This window comes from Chanodichthys erythropterus, chromosome 8, assembly GCF_024489055.1.
Source record: "Chanodichthys erythropterus isolate Z2021 chromosome 8, ASM2448905v1, whole genome shotgun sequence".
Classification (NCBI taxonomy): Eukaryota; Metazoa; Chordata; class Actinopteri; order Cypriniformes; family Xenocyprididae; genus Chanodichthys; species Chanodichthys erythropterus.
The window spans coordinates 31,661,347-31,680,112 of NC_090228.1; the positions used below are offsets into that span (position 1 = coordinate 31,661,347).

At 38.7% G+C, this 18,766-nt stretch overlaps 1 protein-coding gene across 3 annotated transcripts in view; it reads right to left on the reverse strand.

Annotated features, from left to right (window-relative positions):
• Positions 1–335: 335 nt before the first annotated feature.
• Positions 336–18,766, reverse strand: part of LOC137024727 (tripartite motif-containing protein 16-like) — a 54,508-nt gene continuing 36,077 nt past the window's right edge. For all 3 annotated transcript variants that reach the window (XM_067392580.1, XM_067392579.1, XM_067392578.1), the window contains one exon: positions 336–446. The gene's annotated coding sequence lies outside the window, so the exon portion shown is untranslated. The remainder of the gene's footprint in view (positions 447–18,766) is intronic.

The following is an 18,766-nucleotide window of genomic DNA, read 5'->3' on the forward strand; positions in this document are numbered from 1 at the left end:
CTCCGCTGTTCGTCATGATTAACAACTGAGGTAACTTTTAAATGTATTTGTGTGCAAAAACATCAGATTAATGTTCTGAACGCAAATTTATTTAAAAACGCATAGGAACTAAAACACTATTATATAAACATTACACAAGCAGACATTAAAACGGCAAACTGAAAAACTACCAGTTATAGAAATTAAACACACTACTACTAAGGTAAAACTGCTGTTATTTTACTACTATTAGCTCTGCAAACTCCACATCCAGAACTCATTCATGTATATGCTGGATTTTTTTATGTTGTTGGGAGTTGGGCAATTAAATCGTCCACTCTTCCATTGTACATTTTCTGTGGGAAGCTGAATTCCTGGAAATCGTTGCAGAGGAGAGCGAAGTTTCCCTTGTCTTCTGAGACTCCAGTTACGTCAATCTGCTCTGTCACAACCTTCCTCTCAGCAGTCTGCTTAATAAAGAAAATACAGTTTATAATCTGGATTAACTGAGATTTCACTCAAATAAAACTCATGCCACAGTCATCACGTTACCAGCTTTGAGAATTATTAATGCTGTTACCCCTATCTGAGTCGATTGAGGTGCTGTACGGTTAATGTTAAGATAAATAAGGCATCTTTTGTTTAGGTTGAGGGAATTCAATTTTATTCTTCCTTACTTAAAATAATATATAATATAATATTTGTTGACTTCTAGATACACTGTGATATTGAAATAACTCTCTTTCTCTGTCCTGGAGAATATGTCTCGAATGTCCTCCTATGCCACCCTTTCCTCAGCTTCAGTCAGGGTTAGTGGTGCTGCCCTGAATTTGGTTGATGACCGACTAAAATACACATTCTGAAGCCATGGTGTCTGCCTAAAATATTTCTTAACTAATGGTGTAAACTATTACCACAGGTGGTACATCATTATAATATTAAAGGTTAAAAATAATTGATTTGTAATTCTTACATTATAAATCACACATAAGGAAGTTTATAATACATTTTTAATAGCGGTTCAAGCTCAAGCTAAAAGTCTCCATTTGATGTTAAAGTAACATCATTTTTTGTCTAGTAGTATAATTAGATACGTCTACATGAATCCTATTTATATTTTAAAGGGGTGGTTACGTGGTTTTTTTCTAGGCTTGATTGTGTTTTTGGGGCACAGTATAACATGTCCTAATGCTTCGTTTTTTTGAAAACGCTGTATTTTTCATATACTTTATCTTTATTCTACACCTCTGTTTCCACCATAGACAGTAAAAGAAATGGACACAGCGATCCCATTGGAACTCAACTGAGTCAAGTGAAGCCCATTTTTAGCGATTTTTAGCACTTCCGTTTCTGACGCGCAGACTCAAACTAAGCTTGATGACGTCCGCAACCTGTCTGACAGATGTAAATCTTCTAGTAGCTGTGCGTGAAAACTGCCATCGTTAATCTTGCAGAGACGGCGAGCTTGAGCGGGGAGTTCTTTAGCGTGAGTGAGCAGGAGTAAGTATTCTGATTAATTAGTTTGTATAGTATTTTAAAATGTAACGCCAGTACGCCATATTCAGATAATCTCCCCGATTGTCTGCGAGCTTTCCTCCTGTCTGTACGGTAATTTCTCTACTGTGCGACAGAGAGTCGAGTGGTTATGACGCAATCGTTAGCTTATTTTTACAAAAACTGTTTCTACGGGACCATAATGTAACATAGAAGGCAATGGAGCCCTTTATACATTGTCGTGTATCTTTGGAAATAAATAATGGACAAATGGAGTCTTTAAACGCCTCAGATGTAAAGTTATTCACTGTCAAAGTGACGCCAAAATGAATGGGAGTCAGTGGGATGCTAACGCAAGTGAAGTTCTGCTACAAGATGGCAGCACGCGGCCGACTTCAACTTCCGGTCGACTTCCTTGGGCACTGGTTTCCACTGTCATATGAACGGCTCGTTTGACTTCCTGCTTCTATGAAGCCACTCCCTCTGACATACGCAATGTGCTCAGATTGGTCAGCAGGTTGGTAACTGGCCCAGTCTATCGTGATTCGCTGAAGCGTCTGGATACGCCACGCCCCTTACCATCCGTTATTACGCGCTTAGGTGGAATGTAAATAATAGCACCTATATTGCTGTATCAAATTGAGCCGAATCAGACCCAAATGAAGAGGATAAAGCAGAACCTCTCCAATCGCGGCTTTTAAAGGACGTTTATGAATGGTATTTCATTTTGTATTTGTGTCAAAGTGTTTAGATGCTGTCACTGCTTTTTGTTAGCTTTCAATATACAGTTTTATCCTGATTAAAGCTTTCCTGTAGTAACATGCCTGAGTAGTCGCATTTTTGTAAAGGTATCTTTTAATTTATAGCATGAACAACTGTTTGTCTATGAACATAGAAGTTTGTTAGTGTTTGTTGCACTAGAATTTAGCTAACAAAAACGAGTTGCTCTTTGTATATGTCCTAGATGCATTAAAAACAGCAACAGAACTATAACATTACGTTTAAAAGACATGTAAGTTACATACTATAAAATGTACTTACAGTTTGAAGACAATAAACAACTGCTTCTGCTTTTAAAGTGGGAACTGCTTCATCTTTCAGTAAAAGTCTTTGTGTAAATCCAGCATTAAACTCGTGTAGATTCAGGAAGCTGTCTTCAGCGCCGCATCCAGTGTAGAAAATATCACAGATAATAATGGGTTCATTATCTTTTGACGCGTCGCGTCGCGCAGCTCGCGTTCGGTGTAAACAACTCTTCCGCTTTCATTATGCTGCGCCACATGGCCTCGCCCACTTTGTTGCGTGTTCCCAGGGGCAGTGTTTAAGCTAATAGCAAGGGTTTATGATGTCACCAACCCGGGAAGAAGCTTGTTGTAGTCCAAACCGCCCGTTTTTGTAGGCAATAAAATGCCATAACTTTAAAAGACAATATCTCCGTTTGCATTGAACTTTCAGCGCTGTAACTTTGCAGATACTGTTTATGCTCAAGCAGCAACATTACACACTAACTAAAGTTAAAAAAGTGAAATCGCAATGAACCACCCATTTAAAATTTGCTAGAAGAAATTATTTTGGCACAATGGCGCCCCCTCCCGCATACTTCATTTTTGTGTATAAAGGACTTTTATTTTGGTCAGCAGATGTGACGTCATAAGGCTGTGCGACGCTCCTGCATGTGTTGGGATTCGGCTCAAGAAAGGTTTGTGTTTTAAGCATTTTACAGTGTTTAAATCGATAAACTATTTAGGCATTTTTAAAGTTGCACAAGCGACGTGAGATTGCTTAGTTAGGGGCCAAGCCCCGAAGGGGCTGTAGCCCCTATTGTAATTGTACGTTTTCCTTTTTATTATTATTATTCTTCCTCCCGAATGGGAGTCTATGGCAGCCCTATCAACGGAACATGAGAAAATGATGAAATTTGGCACAGTTGTAGAGATGCTCATGAATAGTGATTGGACCAAATTTGGAGTCTCTAGAACCAACTCTATAGCGCCACCACCAGTTCAAAATTTCAACATTCTAACGGTTTTAACATTTGAACTGTTTGTCATAGAAAAATTAAATTTAGTTCATCTGATTCGTCTCTTCATGCTGATGCTATTCAACTTCTTACATTAAGTCTCCACCCATTACAGTAGCGGCCATTTTGAAAAGTACAGTATTCCGTTTTTTCGCTACTCCTCCTTCAAAATTTGTCCAATTTTGTCCAAACTTTGATCAGGTGATCTTTGGTCTGAGCCGCACAGAAATGACTGAACAGATTTTTTTTATTCATCTTTGTTCAAAAGTTATGATGTCACGAAGTTAACGAGATTGACCCGAAATTGCTATAGAGGCTGTATCTCGGCCAAACTTTGAGCAATCGAAACAAAAATTGGTACCCTTGATCAAGACCATGATCTAAGGTTCCATGCCGAATTTGGGAACAGCGCCACCTACAGGTCATGAGATATGAAAAATGGCTATTTTGGCCAATTACTTTTGAACACTTTATTAGAAAATCAAGATCTTGGTGTCTATGGATTCCTTGGGCCATGCCGAATCCGGGGATATTGAATTTGTCAACATCGGATGAAAAGCATGTCCGCCATTTTGAATTTTGTCATAAATTGCAATAACTTTTAAACAATTTGACATATCACAAAATTTGGTACATATGACCATCAGAGTGTCCTGAAGGTACATGAGAAGTTTCAGCACAGCGCCACCTAGTGTTCCACAGATATAATGTTTTTTGCAAAATTGCTTATAACTTTTGAAAACATTATCCAAAATTTGTCTGCTTTATGTCATTTTATTCCCTGGCTTATGCCGATTCCGACAATGTGTCATTTGTCATTTTCCTTAAATGTACCTGTCTGCCATATTGAATTAAATCAAAAACAGTTTTTTCGCTACTCCTCCTACAAATTTTGGTCAATTTTGTCCAAAATCAGCTCAGATGATCTTTGGACCGAGCCGCACAGAAATGACTGAACGGATTTTTGATATTCGCTACCATTCCCAAGATATTCATCTCTGAATGTGACCTTGCTTGTGTTTGTTGTCTTATACTAGTTAGCTTAGCACAGTAATTGCTTAGCATGCTAAACTATTGCTATTCTTTCTAATGTGGTCTTCAGTCAACAGGTTAACCAAAACTTAGTTGGCATTAAATAACTTTGCATACTAATATGGTTAACATGCTATGAAGCTTTTTTTTTTTTTGTGAACTCTTTCTCACACTGAAACCTCTGCTTAGCATACTGATGAACTTGCATGGCTGATTAGCTCAATGTGTTACGCCACGGATCTCGAATGCTCTGCATCGTGGGTTCGAAACTCAGTGTGACACATGCCCAGACCGCATGAGGTACTGTGGCAGGAAAAGATGCAGAACTTGTGTCTGTTCTAGGCATTCTGCCTAAAACTGGTCTAATCTGAAGCTATCACATGCAATTCCTTTATGTCCAAATTCGTAGTTATTCTTCTTCCCCCTGTATGGTAATCAATGAACCATAAGAAGGAAAATTATCAAATTTGGCATGCTTGTAGTGATAGTAATTAAAAGTAATTTGACCAACTTTGGAGTATCTAGGACTAAGTCTATAGCGCCACCACCAGTTCAAATATTCACTTTTGTAAAGGTTATAACTTTTGAACCCTTTGTTCCAGAAAAATGAATGTCAATACAACTGATTCCTCTCTTCATACTGATCACATTCAATATCTTACATTAAGTCTCCACCCAGTACAGTAGTGGCCATTTTGAAAAGTACAGTATTCCGTTTTTTCGCTACTCCTCCTTCAAAATTTGTCCAATTTTGTCCAAACTTTGATCAGGTGATCTTTGGTCTGAGCCGCACAGAAATGACTGAACAGATTTTTTTTATTCATCTTTGTTCAAAAGTTATGATGTCACGAAGTTAACGAGGTCACAATGTCACGAAGTTAAAATTGCTATAGAGGCTGTATCTCGGCCAAACTTTGAGCAATCAAAACTAAAATTGGTACACTTGATCAAGACCATGATCCGAGGTTCCATGCCAAATTTGGGAACAGCGCCACCTACAGGTCATGAGATCTGAAAAATGGCTATTTTGGCCAATAACTTTTGAACACTTTATTAGAAAATCAAGATCTTGGTGTCTATGGATTCCCTGTGCCATGCCGAATCCGAGGATATCGAATTCGTCAACATCGGATGAACCACGTGTCCGCCATTTTGAATTTTGTCATAAATTGCAATAACTTTTAAACAATTTGACATATCTTCACACAAATTGGTATGTATGACCTTTAGAAGGTCCTGAAGGTACCTGAGAAGTTTCAACACAGCGCCACCTACTGTTCCACAGATGTAATGATTATTGCAAAACCACTTATAACTTTTGAAAACACTTTCCAAAATGTGTATGCTTTATGTCATTTTATTCCCTGGCTTATGCCGATTCCGACGATGTGTCATTTGTCATTTTCCTTAAATGTACCTGTCCGCCATATTGAAATAAATGGAAAACAGTTTTTTCGCTACTCCTCCTACAATTTTTGTCCAATTTTGTCCAAAATCAGCTCAGGTGATCTTTGGACCGAGCCGCACAGAAATGACTGAATGGATTTTTGATATTCGCTACCATTCCCAAGATATTCATCTCTGAATGTGACCTTGCTTGTGTTTGTTGTCTTATGCTAGTTAGCTTAGCATGCTAATTGCTTAGCATGCTAACCAGTTGTCATTCTCTTTAATGTGGCTCTTCAGTTATCAAGTTAACCATGAGCTTCATTAGCATTAAGTTAGCTTAGCATGCTAATATGGATAGCATGCTAAGTAATGCTTTTTTTGTGAATTCTTTGTTAGACTAAAAGGTTTCTTCCACAGTCTGTTGAATGTGCATCCTCAAGTAGCTCAATGTGTAAAGCCAGTTATCTGAAGAGCCCTGTATCCGAAGTTAGTGGGTTCGAATCCCAGGTGGAGCGGTTTTATAAAATAGTGTGTTTTGATTCCTTTACTGCCTCTTGGATTAGAAATAAATGCTTTTTGTTTCATGCTGTGTTCATTTTCATCTAAGCTTATGTACATTCTGAGTTCATTCTTGCCCGTAATTCTGAACCAGCTGTTTCATGTTTGTTCATTTTCTGCTGTTTTTCCTCTTCCTGCTCTGTATTGCACTACAGCATGATGAGCTGCAGAATGATCTAAAGTGCAGCTTTATAAGAATTCTTCATTTTGAGTTCATTTTCACATGAACTAATAAACTTCGGCAGGTGTGGAAACATTCACTTGCACAGTGGTGCAATGAGATGAGAAATGGACCTTGGACCCGGAGGTCGTGGATTCGAATCTTGTGTGGGGTTCCTTTATACAATTGTGTGTAATGAGTCATTTTGATACCTTTTTTATCCAAATAAGGATTGTGCTAATCTTTATTCCTCTTCAATGAGATACAAGTATTTTAGTTCATTCCGTGTTCGTTCTCTGAACTTCTATTGATTTTCATTTCATTTCCACCTGTCCTTCTGAACCAGATGTTTTGCATGTACATTCAATTTCTGCTGTTTTTGCTCTTCCTGCTCCGTATTGCGCTACTGCCCCTACTGGGGCTTGGCCCCGAATTGCTGCTTGCAGCTTTATTTTTTATTGAATTTAATATTGTATTACTTTATCTAACATAGGCTAATTGAACATTATTGTTTGTAACAGAAAACAGAAGTAATAAAGCGCGTCTAATTTTGTTCTCTATATTGTGAATCACTTTATCATAAACACTTTATCAGTCACTGTCGGGTAGTGATGGAGAAACTGAACTCCGAGTCAGTTGAATCGATTCTTTCACAAAATGATTCACTGATTCGAATCACCGCACGCTGATGTCACAAGCTACTCAAAACAGTGTAAATGAACGAGAAATAAATTTTCTCCAAGGCTTCTGATCTAACTCTAAATTTATCCAAATGTGAAATTCTCCCTTTACACAATTTAAATGATAAAGTTATTAATAACATTCATGTCAAATATCTAGGAATTATTGTAACAAAGCATGTTACAGAAAGACAAAATTGAAATTTTTCTTCTAGATTAAAAAAGACAAAAGCGTTATTAAACTGTTGGTTACAACGTGATCTCTCTGTTTATGGGCGTGTCCTGTTATCTAAAGCAGAAGGCTTATCTCGATTTGTCTATCCTTCCCTAAAGATTCTTATTGTAAAGATATCAATCATTTGTTTTATTCTTTTATTGGAAAAACAAATCCCAAAGACTTAAGAAAAGGGTTCTTACCAATAAGAAAGCTGAAGGGGGCTTGGAAATACTTTATTTTGAATATGTAAATAGAACTTTTAAAGTCAATTGGATTAAAAAATACCAAAAAAAGGGGGGGGGGGGGCAGAGGAAAGAGAAACACGGCCACACGATAAAATGCTATTGTGAAAGTTTTTGTGAACAATGTTATTTTATTACAGCAGTCTGCATGTTTATTGGTAAGACGTTAAACGTGAAGAACGCCTTTCTTTCACATTCCTTGGCGGACTTAACAAGGGGTTTACGGACAAGAGCTTTGCTGTGAAAAAAATCACAGATCAAGCTGGTGAAGATGACACCGGTTTCAGTCCTCTAAGTGTCCAACTTTTGGAGCTATGATTTCAGCCCAAAGGACAGCGTCACCTTAATTCACAAATCATGGAGAATGATATTCGGTATTATTTGCATGTCTATGATAGTGCACTTTGTGTTTATAGCCAAAAGAAATCTGAATATCAAACCGCAAAACTATCTTTACTGCGGTCAGGTTGGTTACATTCTCAAAAATTAAATTTTAGCAGCTAAAGATTATAAAGGAATATGATTGTTCAATCAGTCAGGCATTGTTGTTTGAGCTGAAGCTGAAGAGTGAATGAACACCTGTAAACTGAAATGACGATATGAGATTATTCAGATAAACACCAAAAACATAATATTACAACTTGTGTCTCCAGAAGACGATGTGAATGAACAAATAAACTCAATCTTAGTAGTCAGAATGTGCAGCTCTTGTCAGATGAACTCTTCCTGTAACTACGTTATAAACACTTTGAACTGAACTCAGACCTCTTTGTGTTCATACTGTTAGTCCAGTTCAGTGCTTGATGGCTGAAACTTATTCAAAGTGGTCATTAAATGAGAATTTATATTTTCCTTGAGCTATTGATATATAAGAGTTCATCGTACTATAAGAACATCCTGTAAGTTTCAGAACTGAAATCTTCCTTGTTAAAAGCTTTAATTGACACCAGACCCAGCGAACGACTCGTACTGTAATGTGCCTATTTATAGTGAAACTCCGCCTCCACAGAAGAAATCAATTTCTTCATCATTGCAGCGTTGGCCCCACCCACTGTTGTGTTAGTGAGATGAGGAGAGAAGGGCGATACAGGACTAAGATAACATTACCTTTCAAAGGATCCTAATGCAGGAATATGGTTATTTATTTTCAACAATGTGAATGTCTGTTTATTTATTTATATTTGGTACATTTCACTGTGGATTCTGTGTTAAATCAATCGCATTTCGATGCAGGCTTAGCAAACAGACTTTTACGATATGAACTCGACAGTAATGCAACAAAATGTCAGTAACTGTGTTCATTCTTATGCCTGATCTGGTATTAATGATTCATCTACAGTCACATGGTCTTTGTCTATGTGTCAGTAAATCAAACCAGTGACTAAACACTGTTTCTCTTAGTATGATGAAAATAATCTGTTGAATCTGTTTATATTGAAAGTGCTCAAAGAAAGCTTCCTTGACTATCACTGGAGCTGTCAATCAAACAGAGTTTATCAGTGACTGAGTTCTGGACTTGCGCCAAAATATTTTTCTGCTTTATTTAGCGAATTTCTTTTTTTCATAAGTTATAATGAAAGCATTCATTAATGTGCAGAAACTGAAATATCAATGACAAGACGACTGCTTTCATGTGCTCAGTAACATGTCTGTGATCGACTACAATGTTCATCACTGCAAACTTTCATGCCACAATGAAAGTATCGATACTTCAGATACCAAGGTGTGTTTTTTTTTTTTACCAGTGATTTTGTTTATTTAATAATAAAGTAAATGCATACAATATGCATTTACAAACCCGATTCCAAAAAAGTTGTGACACTGTACAAATTGTGAATAAAAACAGAATGCAATGATGTGGAAGTTCCGAATTTCAATATTTTATTCAAAATACAACATAGATGACATATCAAATGTTTAAACTGAAAAAAATATATCATTTTAAGGGGAAAATAAGTTGATTTTAAATTTCATGGCATCAACACATCTCAAAAAAGTTGGAACAAGGCCATGTTTACCACTGTGTGGCATCCCCTCTTCTTTTTATAACAGTCTGCAAACGTCTGGGGACTGAGGAGACAAGTTGCTCAAGTTTAGGAATAGGAATGTTGTCCCATTCTTGTCTAATACAGGCTTCTAGTTGCTCAACTGTCTTAGGTCTTCTTTGTCGCATCTTCCTCTTTATGAGCCAAATGTTTTCTATGGGTGAAAGATCTGGACTGCAGCTGGCCATTTCAGTACCCGGATTCTTCTTCTATGCAGCCATGATGTTGTAATTGATGCAGTATGTGGTCTGGCATTGTCGTGTTGGAAAATGCAAGGTCTTTCCTGAAAGAGACAACGTCTGGAAGGGAGCATATGTTGTTCTAGAACTTGGATATACCTTTCAGCATTGATGGTGCCTTTCCAGATGTGTAAGTTGCCCATGCCACACGCACTCATGCAACCCCATACCATCAGAGATGCAGGCTTCTGAACTGAGCGCTGATAACAACTTGGGTTGTCCTTGTCCTCTTTAGTCCGGATGACATGGCATCCCAGTTTTCCAAAAAGAACTTCAAATATTGCTTCGTCTGACCACAGAACAGTTTTCCACTTTGCCACAGTCCATTTTAAATGAGCCTTGGCCCAGAGAAAACACCTGTGCTTCTGGATTATGTTTACATATGGCTTCTTTTTAGATCTATAGAGTTTTAGCCGGCAGTGGCAAATGGCACGGTGGATTGTGTTCACCGATAATGTTTTCTGGAAGTATTCCTGAGCCCATGTTGTGATTTCCATTTCCATTCCTTCTTGCTACCTGTCCCAACTTTTTTGAAATGTGTAGCTCTCATTAAATCCAAAATGAGCCAATATTTGGCATGACATTTCAAAACGTCTCACATTCAACATTTGTTATGTATCTATACTCTATTGTAAATAAAATATAAGTTTATGAGATTTGTAAATTATTGCATTCCTTTTTTATTCACAATTTGTACAGTGTCCCAATTTGGACAAATAACCTATGTTAGTGAATAATACGTAGAAGTATTTTCCTGCTCATTTGAACACTTGCAAATGCTGCAAAACAGAACCAATCAATCACAGAAAGCTCTCACTCACTGCCCATGTTTTTACTATAGTGACTATAGTTCAGCTAGGCATAGTAGGCTTATTTGTAGATATCCATGGTTACCACTTCAAGTAATTTAACAATGTGTAAACAAAAAAAATAATCTAATACATTGCAATTAAGGCATATTGAATGTAAAAATGCCTTTCAAATATATTGAGGGGGTATTGTTACCCATTTTACTCTTAGTAATTCAATAATTTAAGAAGTTCAGATTAGTGATATCATATCAATATTGATATCGGCGATATTGGCCTTCAAAGTATCGGATTGGGAAAAAAATAAGTTGTAATAAATATGTATTGTATGTTGGTTTTTACATGTATAAATGTTTTGATGTCATTTGCTTTATGCCATTAAAATGGGGTTAACTTGTATGGTCTTTTTTTAGACCTGATGGCACTGAAAGAGGAGACGGAAGTACTCAATGAAATTGAAGAAAAAGATCAATATAAGAATCATCATAATTTCATTACTGGAGAAAAAACTTTCAGTTGCTCACAGACTGAAAACACTTCCTCGCAAAAAAATAGCTCAAAACGAAGGGACAAACAATCACTTTATCTGCCAACAGTGTGGAAAGAGTTTCAATAGAAAAGGAAACCTTGAAGTTCACATGAGAGTTCACAGTGGAGAGAAGCCTTTCACCTGCCCTCAGTGTGGAAAGAGATTCAGTCAAAAAGGACACCTTAAAGCCCACCTGAGAATTCACTCTGGAGATCAACCTTACACATGCCCTCAGTGTGGAAAGGGTTTCAGTCAGATTGGACGCTTTGAAGACCATATGAGAATTCACACTGGAGAGAAGCCTTATACCTGCAACCAATGTGGGAAAAGTTTCAATCAAAAAGGAAACTTTAAGAGGCACATGAGAACTCACAATAGAAAGAAGCCTTGTACATACCCTCCACGTGGAAAGACTGTCATTCAAGACAGGAACCTTAAAGTTTATAAGACAACTGGAGAGAAGCCTTTTGTCTGCCAGCACTGTGGAAAACGATTAACTTGAAAAGGACAGTTAGAAGTCCACACAAGAATTCACAATAGAGAGAAGCCTTTCATCTGCCAAGAATGTGGAAAAGGATTCACTCAAAAAGGACAGTTTGAAGTCCACCTGAGAATTCACACTGGAGAAAAGCCTTTCATCTGCCAGCTGTGTGGAAAAGGATTTATTCGAAAAGGACAGTTTGAAGTCCACATGAGAATTCATACTGGAGAGAAGCCTTGTACATACCCTTTCACCTGCCAGCAATGTGGAAAAGGATTCACTAAAAAAGGACAGTTTGAAATCCATGTGAGAATTCACACTGGAGAAAACCTTTAACCTGCAAAAACTGTACAAAAAGTTTCCACCGTAAAGGAATCCTTAACCGACACCTGAAAACTCACAATGGAGATATTGAGTGTCATCACTGTGAAAAGACTTTCAAAAGTAAAGAATCCCTTAATTACCACATGAGGATTCATGTATGAGAGAAGAGTTTTGTATTTCATCAGTGTGGAATGAGTTTCACAGACAGGAATCACCTTAGGAATCATGTAATAACTCACACCAGAGAGAAGATTTTTTTGTGGAAACATACAGTTTCACATAAGCATCCTGACTCAGGCTGACTTTTTTTTTCATTCTTTTGGCTCATTTCCACCAAACTGTACGGTTCAGGTCAGTTGTCTGATTCTTGTGGCCTGTACTTTTCTGATCAGGCACTATCTCCCAAGTCTTTTTGAAATGTATGATGGTAGCAAATGGTGATAGTTCTCAGTGGGGAACTCAGACATTGCAGAGTCTGCATGGGTTACAATTGTGTCTTTGATCGATCCTGACGTTACAAGTGCTTAAGTTCATGTAAAACATTTAGTAGCTTTTTTTTTTTTTTTGCAAAATAAAATCTTTACTGTACATTGAACTGTTTTGAATGTAATTTGTATTGTGACCAGGAACAACTTCTTCTTCTAGAAGAGCATTTGTGAGGTCAGGCAGTGATGTTGGCGAGAAGGCCTGGGTCGCAGTCTCTGCTCCGATTCATCCCAAAGGTGCTCTGTGGGGTTGAGGTCAGAGCTCAAGTTCCTCCACACCAAACTCGCTCATTCATGTCTTTATGGACCTTGCTTTGTGCACTGGTCATCCCCAAACTGTTCCCACAAAGTTGGGAGCATGAAATTGTGCAAGATGTCTTGGTATGCTGAAGCATTAAGAATTCCTTTCACTGGAACTAAGGGCCAAGCCTAACCCCTGAAAAACAACCCCATACCATAATCCCCCTCCACCAAACTTTACACTTGGCACAATGCAGTCAGGCAAATACTGTTCTCCTGGCAACCACCAAACCCAGACTTGTCCATCAGATTGCCAGACAGAGAATCGTGATTGGTCACTCCAGAGAACATGTCTCCACTGCTCTAGATAGGCTTGGGTATCGAGTATCGATTGGAACCGGAACTAGCTTTGCGATTTTCCCGGAATCGTTCAAAAGTTTAAATTTCGATTCCTAGTTTCGATTCCAAAAAAAAAAATAATAAAAAAAGTTTCGAATAAGAAACTGCTGAACACCAACGAAGAAGTGTCCACCGGATGTGTCATAAGCGAGTCGAACATGGATACCGTGCGTCGGCTTCACTTTACAAAACAAAATGAAATCTCGGCAAAATGCCACATTTGCAGCAGGATTGTTTCGAGCATAGGAGGGTGCACGACTAACATGATAAAGCACCTCCGAATTCATGGAGTTGAAATAAATGCGTGCCCCGTCTTTAATGCGCTAGCTGCGCCTAACATCCTCCGCTGCCTCTTCCTCTGGCTCCGACCCCCAGCCTGGCACCGCAGTGACTGCACTGAAGTCCGAATCCGGTAAGTAAAAAATTCATATACAATAGATATGTCTTGTGCCTATATTGAGGCAGCTAACAAATTAGCACACATATTTTTTCATAGACGATTTACTACCTGAGATTGCGAACGACTCCACGACTCCGCGATGTGCTGAGCCTCACGTTACTCCGTTCACCATAGCGGCAAGGGGGAAGATGTCGGCGCAACAAAAGGAAGAGTGCCACAGAAAGGTCACTGCACACATTGTGAAAAGACTGCATCCCTTTTCAGAGGTGGAATCACCAACATTTAGGTTAGTTAAGCAATAACGATAGAGCTAAGCTAATTGATACTGATCTAAAGTGCGTTTCCCAAAACCATAGTTGCTAACCTGTTAGCAACTTAGTTGGTTGGCAATGGGAAATTGTAATGCAACCAACAAAATTGCTAACTTAGTTAGCAACTATGGTTTTGGGAAACCCTCCCCTAAACAGTAACAGCAACATTACATGTTTGTTTATGTTTGCAGGGACATGGTGAAAACTCTAAACCCCAAATATACACCACCTTCCAGGGATTACTTGTCAAACACATTGATCCCATCGTGGTACAAGGTTGAGAAGTCTAATATTATTACAGAGCTCAGTGAAGACAGCGCTGTTGCACTCACATGTGATGGCTGGAGTAGCATCCCACAGGACCACTACCTTACCATCACAGCACACTGCATAGAAGAGGGCAAAATGCAGCAAAAAGTGCTAAAAACAAAGGCTGTTTACAAAGCACAGACCGGTTGTGTTGTTGAATATATATACTATACTATACTCCCTAAATTCAGTGAGTCAGTGGGTGGCCAAGGTCCGAACCATTGTTGTGTGGATGAAGAGGTGCTCAATGGCCAAGGTGGTTCTAGGAGAGAAGCAACAACTTCTACGTAAGACACACAAAGTTCACTTTATTTAACTGTTGTGCATTGACACGTTATGACTTTATATGTCTGATCTATCTTATTATTATTTTTATGAGCTCTGTAGCAGAGTAGTACTACAGTATTTGAATCCAATTTTACAAAAGTATTGTCTCCTAGGATGAAAAGCATCTGTTATATATGACTTAAAATTGATGTTATTGTTTTTGTCAGAGCTGCCCCGACACTCACTCATACTCGATGTGAGAACACGGTGGAACTCTCTGTACCTAATGCTGGAGAGATTCACAGAGCAGTACCCTGCAATTCAAGCAGCCAGCTTGGATCAACGGCTGAGAAAAAATATGGATAGGGACAGGTAGAGATAGATAGACAAGTTCAGACAAGAAATACCAGTACACACAAAATACAAATTCAAAGAACGGTATTAGAGTGAATGTGTTAAATCTGCTTTTAGAGAGTGCATATGTTAGGTGTTTTGTTAAGAAAAAAGAGAATATTTCTAACTCCAATCTATGTGTTCTTAATTATTTTACTTACAGACTTGCTCGGCTAACTGAGGAGGATTTTAGGAAAGCTGAAGACTTCATCAACCTGATGAAGGTGCTCTACACCTCAACACTCTGCGTGTCCTCCGAAAAGAGTCCCACATGTGGTCAGATTCTGCCTGTCCTCAAAAAGCTTGAGGCACACCTAGCTGTAAATGAGGGAGACACAGTCTTTGTATGAAACCTTAAAAAAACAGGTTTGGGCAAACCTATCCAAGCGCTACCAGGTAAGTGACCGAGGCAGGGCACCTGGAAAGAAGTTGTTCTAGAATAGAAATATCCTGTGGCTTGTTAAAAAATTTAAAGAACATGCGTTTTGCAGAATGATGAGATCAGGAACTTTCTCCAAGTGGCCACCGCGTTGGATCCACGCTTTAAACATAAATTGGATGATGGCACGGTTGACACCATCTGGGAACAGATCCAGAGAAATCTGATTGAACAGGTGAAATGTCATTCATGCTCAACTGTCCTTTTCACCTATTAAAATCTAAGATCTAAATGGTAATTATGTTCTTTGTAGTCAACAGAGGAAGACGGTGGAGCTGATGGGGACACCATGCAGTCTGAGAATGAGGACGAGCAGGAGAGTGTAAGTGTACGATAGCTGATATTATATAGGTTTTCAATTTAAATAATGATCATACCTTTAATGGAGGTTTTCCCTTTTTTTAGTGATAATACTGCTGAATCTGATGAACCTTTTGTTTTGTTTTTTAGCAACAGCCTCCCTGCAAACTGCCCAGGAAGACTCCACTGGAGGAGCTGTTGTCATATAGTAGTAGACATAGTGTCACAGCAGAGCTCCATATCCATCAAGAAACAAGTGGAGAGAGAGCTGCAGATATACCAGGAAGTTCCACCAGTCCTTATGTCTGAGGACCCTGCTGCATGTTCAAATACCTGCAGCATCATGCACTCATGTGTAAATGTGTTTTCAAAAATAAAAATGAGGTTATATATTGTAAACAGCCCTGTGAGAAATTCATAGTAAAGTTCATAAAAAGTAAAAAGTTCATAGAATTAAAATTGATGGAGAAGGTCAGACTATTTCCTTCAGAAAGACCGTTGGTTAGCTAGCTCATTTAAAATATCCTAAACTTTTTTTGACCCTGCCTCTTAAAAGAATCGGAATTGAGAATCGTAAGGAACAGGAATCGAAACAAGGAATCGGAATCGTTCAAATTCAAATGATACCCAACCCTAGCTCTAGAGTCCAGTGGTGGTGTGCTTTACACCACTGCATCCAAAGCTTAACATTGCATTTGGTGATGTAAGGTTTAGATGCAGCTGCTCGGCCATGGAAACCCATTGCATGAAGATCTCTACGCACTGTTCTTGAGCTAATCTGAAGGCCACATGAAGTTTGGAAGTCTATAGCTATTGACTCTGCAGAAAGTTGCCAACTTCTGCGCACTGTGTGCCTCAGCATGCGCTGACCCTGCTTTGTGATTTTACGTGGCCTGTTTACGTTGCTGTTGTTCCCAATTGCTTCCACTTTTTCCACTCATAACTTATGCCTGGTACGCACAACAAGATAATTGGGCTGATTTTGGGCCGTTTTTCTCCCCTTCCAACAATCCTAGATAATTATTTTCTTTATGGTTCTACAGATTATCTTAACAGATTTTCCTTTGGTGTGAGGTGTGTTAAAAGTGACTGAATATGCTCAGAAGACTGTCGGAGGCTCCCTGATCGTGAAATCCTAATGTGTGGGGGGAACCCCGAGGACAAACATGAAATACAAAGGATGGGCAAGAGTGCCACTGCTGAGTCTAAAGGTTGATTTATACTTCTGCGTTGAGTGTACGGTGTAGGCTGTTTGCAACACGTGTAGCCTACGACGTAGCCTGACGTGCACCTCTTCAAAAACATAACAACAGGTCAATTCTACTGTAACGAAATGTAGCGGTTATTAATCAATTTATGGATGAAATATGAATATAATAATTCATAAGGTTATGAATAAATTATGATTCATATATCAACCCAACGGGGAATTAAACATATATCGTGAATCAATTACAACGAATTATAATCAATTACATATATGATTAGTTCTGGTTTAATAATTATTTAGAGAAACTGTTCGTTTGTCCAGCAAACTAAGTCCCTCACAGAATATTATAAACAAAGTTATCTGGCCATGAAAACAACCTGCTATTATAACATCAAAGCATAAAACGATCGAAAAACGTTAAAGTGACTTGGGTTTTCAGCTGAAAGAACAAACAGAACAATCGAGCATGAATAACGTTTTAATATATGCAAACTACGAAAACAGAGGTTATACATCTAAATATATATACAAGAAAATACACACCTATGTACAAGAATAGAAGTAGAGAAGGAAAGAGAGAAGGCAAGTAGCAAACTCACAACCAGTCCTAAGCCAGCACGGAAATCAGTTTCATCATCTAACATTGAGAAACGGCAGTATACTTGCATTTGTTGCGTGTGTCGAATTTCAGGTTAGCGCTGGTGCAGTTCGTTGGCTTCCTCCGTTCAGCGGGAAGGTTTGAACTGAGGACGAGAGTGAGTTTCGCTGGAAGATGGCGATCCCGAAGCTGAGCGCGATGACAGCGCGTGGTCACCGGAGGGGTCCGGGAAAAACGTGCACGAGATGCTCGTGAGACAATCGGGAGAGAACGCACGAGAAATTGTGCGTCTTTGCTTTTATGACAGATAAGCCGACACACCTCCTTGAGGTGGGGTAGCCAATAACATGGGTGCAAAGTTGGCGGGAAAGCTTTCCCATTGTTTGGCCTCACGACTTAATCTGCATGATTTATGACTACCAGATCAGATCTCCAAAAGGAGTGTGTTCTTCACAGTATCATTAAACACATAGAAAAATGCATTTGTCAGCTGTGTGACATATCTCAGTGAATAGCTCGTGTCCGGAGCTTTGAAACGAGATCAAACTCGATAGGTCAGAAAGGCATAGGAGAGAAGTTATGGTTTACAGACAAAATTATATCATTAAAATGCACACTAGCACAAATACACTCATTTAAACACTAGGAAACATGCATACGCCCTAAAATATATGAAATATATATTTCAGCATAGTGGTGCTATATATATATATATATATATATATATATATATATATATATATATATATATATATATATATGCAGTTAAAAGTGTATGTTTGTGTGTTTCTGTATGTGTGCCTGTGTGTGTGTGTTTTTGGAATGTGGATCTGGCCCGTAGTCCACATGAGGGGCCCCTTTGATGTCCTAAGAGCAAGGAAATTGGGCCTGCTGTGTTAACTCGGAGGGCCACAAAGGTGTCAAGTGGGCTCATCTTTAGTAGACAGTTCGGAGCCGATTTAGTGATTAAGAAACAAAGTTCATCAGGTTACAAGCGTTCTGGAAACTCCAAAGTTTATTGATTATCCTGATACGTGTGCATACGCTACACTACGCAGACCACAAGTGCTGTGATTGGTCTGCTAGAACCCCTCCCATGGGTCAAAAACTGGCGCAGAGCAATAGGAGAAGAGTAAGCATTTTCAACTTCCATAAGAATTAAATGCCCTCTGTTTCAGGGGACCCATGCAGTCATATTGCAACAAAAGTCGTTATCT